Below are 13,434 nucleotides of genomic sequence, written 5' to 3' on the forward strand. Positions count from 1 at the left end.
GTATTTGTGAAATAATCTATACCAAGACACAGAGTTCATATTGGTTTCCTGGTGTAGGAGGTTCTTCTGTTCATGTGTTGCTTTCATTCGTTAATGAATAAAGAAACTGTTTTGGGCATGATAGGGCATAATTTAGGTAGGCGGAGAAGATAGAACTGAATGCTGGGAAGAAGGGCAAAATGAGAGATGCCATGGATCTTCTGTCTGAGACGGACACTGGTTAGAATCTTGCCATTAAGCCACAGTCATGTGGCGATACACAGATTAATAAAAATGGGTTAAATTAGATGTAAAAATTAGCAAATAAGAAACTAGAGCTAATGGGCCAAGCAGTGTTTTAATGAGTAAAGTTTCTGTGTGGTTATTCCAGGAGCTAAGCTAGGGGCAGGGATAAACAAGGGTCCCCACTTCTTGTAACAGTTTCCCATGGTGAAATGGCTGGTTGATACACAGGAATATAATCCCATGGTGACTAGCTAATGGGAGTTATTAAAGTTAAGAGTATTTAGCCGGGTGGTGGTGGTGCACGCCTTTAATCCCAGCACTCGGGAGGCAGAGGCAGGCGGATCTCTGTGAGTTCGAGGCTAACCTGGTCTACAAGAGCTAGTTCCAGGACAGGCTCTAAAAAAGCTGCAGAGAAACCCTGTCTTGAAAAAAAAAAAACAAAAAAACAAAAAAAAAAGTTAAGAGTATTTGCAGACCCTTAGGAAACATACACCTTTTTGCATATAGACAAATACATGGAGGATGGGGGTTTTAATGGTAAATATCATTCCATGGTCATTACTGGTTTCCCATATCTTAAATCCCAGGATCATCCTGAGTTCCAGGAATTATTAGCTTGTGGGGACACAGCATCACATTTCTTAATTTTGAATATGATAAGATTACAGTATATAGGCCAATGCGAATGCTCCCTGGCTCTTCAACAGAGTCCATAAACCAGATGATCCTGATAAATACTCCATTACCTAAATTTTCTCTTTGTTTTTGACTAGCATTTCACCTTTGTTAACTCTTGACAATGATGCCCAAAGACAGCTGGAAGCAGTTAAAAGAATACATCATTGTGTAATCCCTGGTTGAGATGCTAATTCAAAACAGGAAGACTCTGTGCAGGTTTAGGAAAGAAATTCTGTTTTTACAGAACTATGTTCCTCTTAATATAATAGAGAAAAGATATATTGCTCCCACTTGGCCCTAAGAGGAACCAAGATTGGTCCCCCAAGTTACAAGGGAAGTGGGAAATGTAAGGACATAATTTTTTTAAAGCTTTGCTTGCTCGGGATCTGGTTAAGACACTGGCTTTGAGCTCTTTTCAGCATTAAGAGTTAGCTGGAAACAGGAACCTTTACAAAAGTGCAGACCAACTGTCCCTAGCAGCTAGCTCCCTGTCAATACCCAGCTCTGTGGTTTAGACAAGAGCAGAAATAACTGGTTGGAGCGAGGGCTGGGAACATGCACAGAAGCAGAAGTAGTCCATACCTGTACTTAGCAAAACCAATCCCCTTGACCTTAAGTAACCCTGGCTTGCAGTTTTTGCCTATATATGTCAACTGCAAAAGAGGAATAGGAGCTGCTCTCCCTACTGCACTGTGTTGCATAGGAGAACTCCCAGCTAGCTGGAAAGAATAAACCTTGCTTTTGCATTCTGGACTTGACTGGATACTAGTGGTGGTCTCTCTGGTGGTCTCAACTTGGGCACAACACAATGACCCATTTCTTTGCAATATTCCCATTAATTATTTTGGGTGGGACACTCAAGGCACTTATCATCTCCCTAACCTTTGGATATTTGAGACCACCAGCATTCACTAAACCCATCAGGTCCCTGGCTCTTATCTGCTAGTAGGACCTTAACCGGTCCCCAGGTTTTCCTCTTTTTGGGTGCTTCTCTGATGTTATAGACTTTTGTGTCTATAGCAATCAATTCAGACAACTTTTCACCTTCATATCCACTGAGCTACTGAATTTTTCTTTTGATATCTGGGGCTGCATGGTCAAGGAAAGCCAGATAGACTGCCGTATGATTCTCTAGAGCCTCAGGAGTGTAAGTACAACAAACTTCAAACAAAGATTTAAGAAATGCTCCCCATGATTAATTCTTTTCCTGTACTCCCTGACTCCCTTTAGACAAATTTGTGGGCTGTCTAGAAGCTGCTGGAAGACCATCCACAAGAATCTGGTGAAAGACCTTTAGCCTGTCTCTGCCATCAGAGGTGATATAATCCCATCCTACTTAGGCCAAGAGGTGGGGAAGGCATTATTAGTAGTCACCTCATCATCCGTGGGGCAACCATCTTGTCCTGGAACCAGCTTGCAGCATGCTAGCTAGAGACTATTCCTCTCCTCAGTGGCAAATCAGATCTGTAAGAGTTGTTGATAGTCATCTCAGGTGGGCTGATTGGTGACCAAAACAGTATCGAGAATGACTATTAGAGCTTGTGGCTTCTTAGTAAAAGAAGGAGTTTGAAACTTCCAGTTATACAAATCAGTAGTAGCAAAGGGAAAGTAAATTAGGCATGGGTTGCTTTCCTTATCAGGGGGTCACAGAGTGTGGAGGGAGAGAACAATTGGGATTGCCATATGCAACTTTCCAGAACAACTATGGAATGCGGTTGACTCAGAAAGTGGACAGTGGGAAGAAGGAGGGGAAGAAGCACTCTACACAGGAATAGAAGGTTTAGGAGAAGGTGAGTCAGAAGGGAAATCAGCCTATCTATGAGGTTGACGAATATAGGGAGGAGTATGGGAGTCCATTTCAAGATCAGAAGACATGGGCAAGACTGCAGAAGTATCAGATCTTCTGAGTTATTCTTTTGATTTTCTTGGTGGAACAGGAGGAAATAATAAGGAATTTTAGTCTGGAAAGATGATGGATCAGAAGTAAGTGGGAGATTACAATGTAGGGAACATGGTCTGGGTGACCTGGGTGGCCAAAAACAATGTTCTGAACCCTAAGAATATGTTTAAGATCAGAAGAACTTCAACGATCCAGCTAACTTAAAAGACTAGCCATTCTAGTGAACAGAAGATCTTGAGCCACCCCAGCTTCACATAGGCAGTGGAGATTGCAGTAGCATCCTTGATGTCCTGAAAATGAGAAAGAACAAAGTCCAGGGTACTCTTAGGTTTAGAAGAAGTTTTTCCTATAGTGGAGATTAATTAACCAGTAAGCAGAGCAAAGAGACTGACAGCAAGCAGGACAGCAAGAAAATGAAAATGGAGAGGAAAAGCCAGCAGATCCAGATGGGAGAATACTGTGTGATAGGCTATATGGCCCCATTCCATTCCCAAAGGACCATCAATAAATAACCCAACGGCCAGAGGAGGAATCAGGTGCATCTATTAGGTCTCTGTTGAGCCCCAGTTTGTCCAGACACCAGATTAAAAAAAAAAAAAAAACAGGGAAAACCTACCAATTGGCCAAAACCAGTAGAATAAAGTTTTCCAGGGACTGGGGTACCCCAACCCCAAGAAGCAGAATCGCAAAAGTTCCCATATGGTCCACCAGGAATGTTAAATCCGATGATATGTAAATAATGGGGAACTAACCATAAAAGTCTATAAAACCAGAACCAAACTTTATTCCAAAAATCACCGTGGAGCACAAAAAGTTTACCAGATAACTAGGACCACAAACAAAGTTCATACTTCTGAAACTGGCTGTGGGGTTTGGTTTTGGATCCCATTTTTATTGTAAGCATTAGGCATGGACAAAAAGCTTTTACAATTTTAATGGTAAGCTTAGAGACAAACTGCATTTTAAGATTCACAATTTTCATTAACAAGGTTTTAGCTAAATTTTTCTTGAATATGCTTGAAAATTTCCTTTAATAGTGTTTGCAAAGAAATTTACAAGTTTTCTGGCACAAGTGATTTTCCATAGCAGGGAAGCATACAAAACAATTATTATTTTATAATTTTGAAACATTGGTTAAAGTTTATGGCATGGGGTTGTGCACAAATCATTATTAAAAGTTAACTTTGATCCACAGCAGTTTTCAGTTCCAAGTGGCAGGGGAGTTACAGGAAAAAAAAAAAAAAAACTAACCCGTAGCTGTAGAGAGACATTGGAAAATGCTAACCTTTGGTCACAGTCAGAACTGCTGGTCATGAGTAAAGAAAGCCCTTTGTTAAAAACTAATCCCTAGGTGCTGACAGAGTTGATGACTGTCTATCCCATTTATTTAGGTTTATAAATTCATATTTAATTTCTATATTTCTGTTTCTGTACCCTTCACCTGAAGAGTCAAAGCACTGGCAGGATGTTTCCAGAGTGCCCCTTCCTTTTGCTTTACTTCCTTTTCTTTGCTTCTGCCATGTTCGTGCTGTATCTGGCATGGTGTGATTACTATATGAAGGGATTGTATTGTATCTAGTGTTGTGTGATTGTTTATTGGGAAAATTCCACTTCTTACAGGGAAATTTACTTGTAGATCATAATGAAGATTATATATATATATATATATATATATATATATATATATATATATATATATAAAAGAGAAATGCTAAATAGTTAGATCTATGATTTAATTGGACTTTCAGAGTTAGTCTAACAGATGCATGTCATTAGGACAGTTAGTAAAGATGATTGGGGAAATGATTTAGGTTATTCTGTCAATTGCTCCAATAAGAGATACACAAAGAGTCAAAATTAGGCTAGAATTTACCTTCCCTAATGTTAGATATGAGATTTGGAGAATATGAAAAATAAAAAGTCAGAAGTTTCATGCATTATAGATCCATCTATTCTTCTTGCAGTAAAACAAATTGATGAGGAAAGAAAACAATTATGCTTCTATATTCAAGGTGAGACCTGAGTTCATTGGTCAAGTAGGTTACAGAATTAATCAAAGGCCCTTTAAAAAACAAGCTGTAAAAGGAAATTAAATGACCCTACTATGTATAAAGAAAATAGGTTAGATAACCACTTGTTTAAAGTTTCTCTAGAGTAAAATTAAGATTAGAAATCTGTTACACTAAAACTACAAACAGTTGCCTGCCAGTACAAAAGGAATTGGTTGAAATTTACGTAGTTTGCTTAAATCTTGGTTAATCGATTATAAAAGAATCATTTCTTTGGGTTGAAGGTGTTATTGTGGGAAAACCAATACAAAGAAAAAATTTTAACTACTCGTGGATATCTAAAGAAAGCATGCATCTTATGATCTTAATATGATTTCTTCCCATGTAAAGATTTTAATTTATTTTTAGAAAATATGTAACTTGAGTCATGGGATACTTGTTTCTTTGTCCTAGCTGGTAAAAAAGGGGGGGGGGATAAAAAATGTAAGACAAACAAAGAACACCCAGCAGAGAAAAAAATAAAATGAAGAATTAAAGTTATACTCTCAGAAAAAAGTATCCTGTGTGTATGCAGGTCTACCAATGTCACACCTGCTTTCCAGTTTCTCTGAGCTGCTGAAAGCTGATCTTCCAACAACTAACTTCCTTCAGAAAAGAACTTAGATAAAATCACTGATTGTAAATAAAAGAGAGCAATCACTGACTTAGTTTAAATCCTACCTGGTATCACTCTAGAATTCAAACCAGATAAAATAGCTCTGTGGACTCTCTCACTACAGTGTTCCATTTCATGGAGTGGGCCTGAAAGCAAATTAGCTGTTTTTTGATTACTACCACAAGGTTTGTGCTACTATTGCCCTAGCATATTTTCAGGGAGGAGACTGTAGATCAAAGGTTTTGTGGTTGAACTGGTGTTGATTTTTCTCTTTGTGTTGCCCACAGAATACTTTTTTGCTTCATAGACACTAGAACATGGTTGTGAAGATTCTATGCAGGCAACATCTTGACTTCCGCATATTCAAAAGGTTGTGTGGATGTTGTCTTCAACAAAGGGCATTGCTCAGTTTGTAGAGTGCAAATTATTTTTTTTTTGGCCGCAGTCTGGGTTGTGGGAGATTTCCATGGAACCCCTTTGGTCAACAACACAAATGGATGAAACCTAGTCTAGTCACTGGAAGCTTTGTTTACTGACAAGAGATGGCCATCTCCTTCCTTATTTTGAGACTTCATTAGGAACACCTTATTATGTTATAGCATTTTTCACAGCATTAAGCTTCCGTACTTCTCTGCAAATGCTCCTTGAATGTTCTTTAATTCTAACAATCGCCCCCCTCAATTGCATCTCCACCCCTTCCCTCTTTATACTCCTATTCTTGTACCTCCATGTTCTAGCTCTAGTTTACCCAATAATTTTGTTCTACGCCTCTCCTCTCCGAGACGGATGCAGGTTAAGATCTCTCCTGGTAAGCCACCCCTCGTGGTGCTACACAGATTATTGGAAATGGGTTAATCAAAATGTGAGAGTTAGCCAGTAAAAGGAGGCTAGAAACTAATGGGCCAGGCAATGTTTAAAAGAATACAATTGGGCTCCCTCTGCAGGCTTATCTCTGTTTCTCCCGTCCCTGCCTCTCCCAAGCCTTCCCTAGCGTTCTCAGGTGTCCTGCTCCTGTTCTAAGGCCATCCACCCAAAGGGGTCAGACTCTGGCCTCCAGGCAGGTCTGAGGATTCCTGCGGAGGGGTGCGGGCTCCTTCAGATTGTGCTGCCAGGTTCGCTGTGTGATATTCCATCCCGCCCTGCCCCCACCTTGGCCCTTTTGTCTGGGCAGCGCCCCTGGGCTGCCTGGAATCCCTGATCCTGTGCACTGACATTCCATCTGAACTGGTGAGTGAATGCGGACCCTGGGGCAACCTGCCCTGGAAGAGAGCACAGACCCCCCCTCCCCCCAGCTCCCTCTGCAGGCTTGTCTTTGTTTCTCCCGTCCCTGTCTCTCCCAAGCTTTCCCTAGTGTTCTCAGGTGTCCTGTTCCTGTTCTAAGGCCATCCACCCAAAGGGGTCAGACTCTGGCCTCCAGGCAGGTCTGAGGATTTCTGCAAGGGAGTGCGGGCTTCTTCAGATTGTGACACATGGAATAGGTCCTGCTCTGGCACTGGGGAGATCCAACCAGTTCCAGTCACAGCAAAGATTGGTCTAGGACATCAAGCGCCTCCGGGCTCCTTTTGAAGGAAGAGATGGGCAGGCGCCAATGCAGGAGCTCCTCCAACAACATGAAAGGCAACATGACATCACCAGAATCCAGACATCCTGAAACAACAAGAATTGAACACCCTACCCCAGAAGATATAGAAGAAACCGACCTTAAACAGTACTTTATGAAAATAATAGAGGACCTTAAACAGGAGGTAAAAAACTGCCATAAAGAAATGGAGATGACAAACAAAAAGGTAGACGAAATAAATAAATCTCTCAAAGATACCCAAGAAAAACAAGAAAAAGCAATCAAACAGGTAAGGGAAACAGTACAAGACCTGATAAATGAAATGGAGGTATTGAAGAAAACACAATCTGAGGGAAGACTGGAAATGGAAACTCTGAGTAAACGAACAGAAACTTCAGAGACAAGTATTTCCAACTGAATACAAGAGATGGAAGAAAGAATCTCGGACTCTGAAGATACTATAGAGGAAATAAATTCACAGATTAAAGAATTAAACAAATCTAACAAATTCTTAACATAAAACATTCAGGAAATCTGGGACACCATGAAAAGACCAAACCTAAGAATAATTGGGGTAGAAGAAGGAGAAGAATTACAACTCAAAGGCCCAGAAAACATATTCAACAAAATAATAGAAGAAAACTTCCCCAACCTAAAGAAGGATGTTCCTATGAAGGTACAAGAAGCCTACAGAACACCAAATAGACTGGATCAAAACAAAGCATCCCCACGCCATATAAAAATCAAAACACAAAACATACAGAATAAAGAACAGATATTAAGAGCTGCAAAGGAAAAAGGTCAAGTAACATATAAAGGGAAACCTATCAGAATTACCTGATTTCTCAATGGAAACCATGAAAGACAGAAGAGCTTGGATAGATGTGCTACAGACACTAAGGGAACATGGATGCAAGCCTAGACTACTATACCCAGCAAAGCTTGCATTCACCATTGATGGAGAAAATAACATATTCCAGGACAAAAACAGATTTAAACAATACGTAGCCACAAATCCAGCCTTGCAGAAAGTAATAGAAGGAAAATCACAAACCAAGGAGTCCAACAACGCCCACAATAACTCAGGCATCTAGCGACCCTTCACCAGCACAACTAGAAGAAGGGAAACACACAAACTCTACTACAAAAAATGACTGAAGTTAACAACCACTGGTCATTAATATCACTTAATATCAATGGACTCAATTCACCTATAAAAAGGCACAGGCTAAGAGACTGGATATGAAAACAGGATCCAACATTTTGCTCTTTACAAGAAACACACCTCAACCACAAAGACCGACACATACTCAGAGTAAAGGGTTGGGAAAAGGTTTATCAAGCAAATGGACCTAAGAAACAAGCGGGTATGGCCATACTAATTTCCAACAAAGTTGACTTCAAACTAAAATCAATCAGATGAGATGGAAAGGGTCATTTTATACTCATAACAGGAAAAATCTTTCAGAATGAAGTCTCAATCCTGAATATCTATGCCCCTCACATAAAAGCACCCACTTATATAACAGAAACATGACTAGAACTCAAGGCAGCCATCAAACCACACACATTAATAGTAGGAGACTTCAACACTACTCTCTCACCAATGGACAGGTCAACCAGACAGAAACCTAACAGAGAATTAAGAGACTTAATGGAGGTAATGAACCAAATGGACTTAACAGACATCTATAGAACATTCCACCCAAATAGGAAAGAATATACCTTCTTCTTTCCGCCTCATGGAACCTTTTTGAAAATTGATCAAATACTCGGTAACAAAGCAAATTTCCACTGTTACAAAAAAAATATTAGTATCCACCTGTGTCCTGTCAGATCACAATGGATTAAAATTAGAATTCAACAACAATGCTACCCCCAGAAAGCCTACAAACTCATGGAAACTGAACAGTCAACTACTGAACAGCACCTGCGTCAAGGAAGAAATAAAGAAAGAAATTAAAGTCTTTCCTGAATTTAATGAAAACAAAGACACAATATACTCAAACCTATGGGACACAATGAAAGCAGTGCTAAGAGGAAAGTTCATAGCACTAAGTGCCCACTTAAAGAAAACGGAGAAAGCACTCATTGGTGACTTAACAGCACACCTGAAAGCTCTGGAAAAAAAAGAAGCAGACTCACCTAGGAGAAGTAGAAGACTGGAAATAATCAAACTGAGGGCAGAAATCAACAAAATAGAAACACAGAAAACAATCCAAAGAATCAATGAAACAAGAAGCTGGTTCTTGGAGAAAATCAACAATATTGACAAACCCTTAGCCAAACTAATCAAACGGCAGAGGGAGAACACACAAAGTAATAAGATCCGAAATGAAAAGGGGGACATAACCACAGACACAGAGGAAATTCAGAGAATCATTAGATCTTACTACAAAAGCCTGTATGCCACAAAATTGGAAAATGTAAAAGAAATGGACAGTTTTTTAGATAAATACCATATACCAAAGTTAAACCAGGACCAGGTAAATGCTCTAAATCGTCCTGTTAGTTGCAAAGAATTAGAAACTGTTATCAGAAACCTCCCTACCAAAAAGAGCCCAGGACCAGATGGTTTCAATGCAGAATTCTACCAGAACTTCCAAGAAGACCTAATACCTATACTCCTTAAGGTATTTCATAATATAGAAACACAAGAGTCACTGCCAAATTCCTACTATGAAGCTACAGTTACCCTGATACCTAAACCACACAAAGACTCAAGCAAGAAAGAGAATTACAGGCCAATCTCACTCATGAACATTGACGCAAAAATTCTCAATAAAATACTGGCAAACCGAATCCAAGAACACATTAGAAAAATTATCCATTACGATCAAGTAGGCTTCATCCCAGTGATGCAGGGCTGGTTCAACATACGAAAATTTATCAATGTAATCCATCATATAAATAAACTGAAGGAAAAAAACCATATGGTCATCTCATTAGATGCTGAAAAAGCATTTGACAAAATTCAGCACCCTTTTATGATAAAAGTCTTGGAGAGATTATGGATACAAGGGTCATTCCTAAATATAATAAAAGCTATTTACAGGAAGCCGACAGCTAACATCAAATTAAACGGAGAGAAACTCAAGGCTATCCCACTAAATTCAGGAACACGACAAGGCTGTCCACTCTCTCCTTATCTCTTCAATATAGTGCTTGAAGTTCTAGCAATAGCAATAAGACAAAATAAGGGAATCAAGGGGATTCAATTTGGAAAGGAAGAAGTTAAACTTTCGTTATTTGCAGATGATATGATAGTATACATAAGCGACCCCAAAAACTCCACCAAAGAACTCCTACAGCTGATGAACTCCTTCTGTAATTTGGCAGGATACAAGATCAACTCCGAAAAATCAGTTGCCCTCCTATACACAAAGGATAAGGAAGCAGAGAGGGAAATCAGAGAAGCATCACCTTTCACAATAGCCACAAATAGCATAAGATATCTGGGAGTATCTCTCACCAAGGAAGTGAAGGATTTATTTGACAAGAACTTTAAGTCTTTGATGAAAGAAATTGAAGAGGATACCAGAAAATGGAAGGATTATCCCTGCTCGTGGATAGGGAGGATCAACATAGTAAAAATGGCAATTCTATCAAAAGCAATCTATAGATTCAATGCAATACCAATCAAGGCCCCATTAAAATTCTTCACAGGGATTGAGAGGACAATAATCAACTTTATATGGAAAAACAAGAAACCCAGGATAGCCAAAAAAAAAAAAAAATCTTATACAGTAAAGGAACTTCTGGAGGCATTACCATCCCTGACTTCAAACTCTATTACAGAGCTACAGTATTGAAAACAGCCTGGTACTGGCATAAAAACAGAGAAGTTGAACAATGGATTCATCTAGAAGACCCGGATCTTAAACCACAAACCTACGAATACCTGATTTTTGATAAAGGAGCCAAAAGTACACAATGGAAGAAAGAGGGCATCTTCAACAAATGATGCTGGCATAACTGGATGTCAACCTGTAGAAGAATGAAAGTAGATCCATATCTATCACCATGCACAAAACTCAAGTCCAAATGGATTAAAGACCTCAATATTAATCTGAACACATTGAGCTTGATAGAGGAGAAAGTGGGAAGTACTCTACAACAAATGGGCACAGGGAACCGTTTCCTACGCATAACCCCAGCTGCACAGACATTAAGGGCAACATTGAATAAATGGGACCTCCTGAAGTTGAGCAGCTTCTGTAAAGCAAAGGACATTGTCACTAAGACACAAAGGCAGCCTACTGACTGGGAAAAGATCTTCACCAACCCTGCAACTGACAAAGGTCTGATCTCTAAAATATATAAGGAACTCAAGAGACTAGACGGTAAAATGCCAATTAACCCAATTAAAAAATGGGGCGCTGAACTGAACAGAGAATTCTCAACAGAAGAAGTTCAAATGGCCAAAAGACCTTTAAGGTCATGCTCAACCTCCCTAGCTATCAGGGAAATGCAAATCAAAACAACTTTGAGATATCATCTTACACCTGTCAGATTGGCTAAATTCCAAAACACCAATAATAACCTTTGCTGGAGAGGTTGTGGGGTAAGGGCACACTCATCCATTGCTGGTGGGAATGCACACTTGTGCAACCACTTTGGAAAGCAGTGTGGCGGTTCCTCAGGAAATTCGGGATCAACCTACCCCAGGACCCAGCAATTCCACTATTAGGAATCTACCCAAGAGATGCCCAATCATACTACAAAAGCTTATGCTCATCTATGTTCATAGCAGCATTATTTGTAATAGCCAGATCCTGGAAACAACCTAGATGCCCTTCAGTGGAAGAATGGATGAAGAAACTGTGGAATATATACATGCTAGAATCCTACTCAGCGGTAAAAAACAATGACATCTTGAATTTTGCAGACAAATGTATGGAAATAGAAAACACTATTCTGAGTGAGGTAACCCAGACCCAAAAAGATGAACATGGGATGTACTCACTCATAATTGATTTCTAGCCATAATTAAAGGACATCGAGCCTATAAATTTGGGATCCTTGAGAAGATAATAAGAAGGTGAACTCCCAAAAAAAGATATAGTAATCCTTCTGGATATTGGAAGTAGACACGATCGCCAGGCAAAACTGGGAACTTGAGGGTTGGGCGAGACTGGGCCAAGGGAAGATGGGGAGAGAAAAGTGTGAAGGGGAGAATGTGGGGAGCTCGGAGGAACGGGATGCTTGGGATACAGGAAGGGTGGATATGGGAGCAGGGAAGCATATATCTTAATTAAAGGAGCCACCTGAGGGTTGTCAAGAGTCTTGACCCTAGAGGGGTTCAAAGGTTTCCAGGGAGATGCCCCCAGTTAGTTCCTTGGGCAGCTGAGGAGAGGGAGCCTGAAAAGGCCAGTTCCTATAGCCATACTGATGAATTTCTTGCATATCACCATAGAACCTCCACCTGGCGCTAGATGAAGAAAATGACAGAGCCCCACATTGGAGCACCGGACTGAGCTCCCAAGGTCCTGATTAGGAGCAGAAGGAGAGAGAACATGAGAAAGAAAGTCAGGACCGTGAGGGAACCTCCACCTGGCGATAGATGAAGAAAATGACTGAGCCCCACATTGGAGCACTGGACTGAGCTCCCAAGGTCCTGATGAGGAGCAGAAGGAGAGAGAACATGAGAAAGAAAGTCAGGAATGTTAGGGGTGCGTTAACTCATGGAGACGGTGGGACAGAACTAATGGGAGATCACCAACTCCAGTTGGAATGGGACTGATGGATCATGCGACCAAACCCATCTCTCTGAATATGGCCAACAGTGGGGGCTGACTTAGAAGCAAAGGACAATGGCGCTGGGCTCTGATTCTTCTGCATGGTCGGGCTCTGTGGGAGCCTTCTCAGCTTGGTCGATCACCTTCCTGGACTAGGGGGGAGTTGGGAGGACCTTGGTCTTAGCATAGAGTAGGGAACCCTGATGGCTCCTTGGCCTTGAGAGGGAGGGAGGGGAGGTATGGGTGGAGGGGAGGGAAGGGGGAGGGCGAGTGGAGGGAAGGGGGAGGAGGAGGGGAGGAGATGGAAATTTTTAAATATAAAAAAATAAACCATGAGAAAAAAAAAGAATACAATTGGTGTGTTGTTTTTTCGGGTGTAAAGCTAGCCGTGCAGGACCAGAGTGGGACGAAAAGCAGGCCTGCCTGTAGCTCCTCACTACAACTTCCCTTGGAGATACATGTATCTCAATTAGTCACTTACTGTATGGCTAACAACTCTGGGTCTATTGACTGCTTACAAATTACTTAATTGTAATATATATATATATATATATATAAACATATACACACCATATTTTTCTTTCTGGGTTTGGGTCACCTCACTCAGGATGATTTTTTTTCTAGTTCTGTTCACTTGCTTGCAAATTTCATGATATTGTTTTCCTTTC

Source organism: Arvicola amphibius, chromosome 11 (genome assembly GCF_903992535.2).
Source record: "Arvicola amphibius chromosome 11, mArvAmp1.2, whole genome shotgun sequence".
Lineage (NCBI taxonomy): Eukaryota > Metazoa > Chordata > Mammalia > Rodentia > Cricetidae > Arvicola > Arvicola amphibius.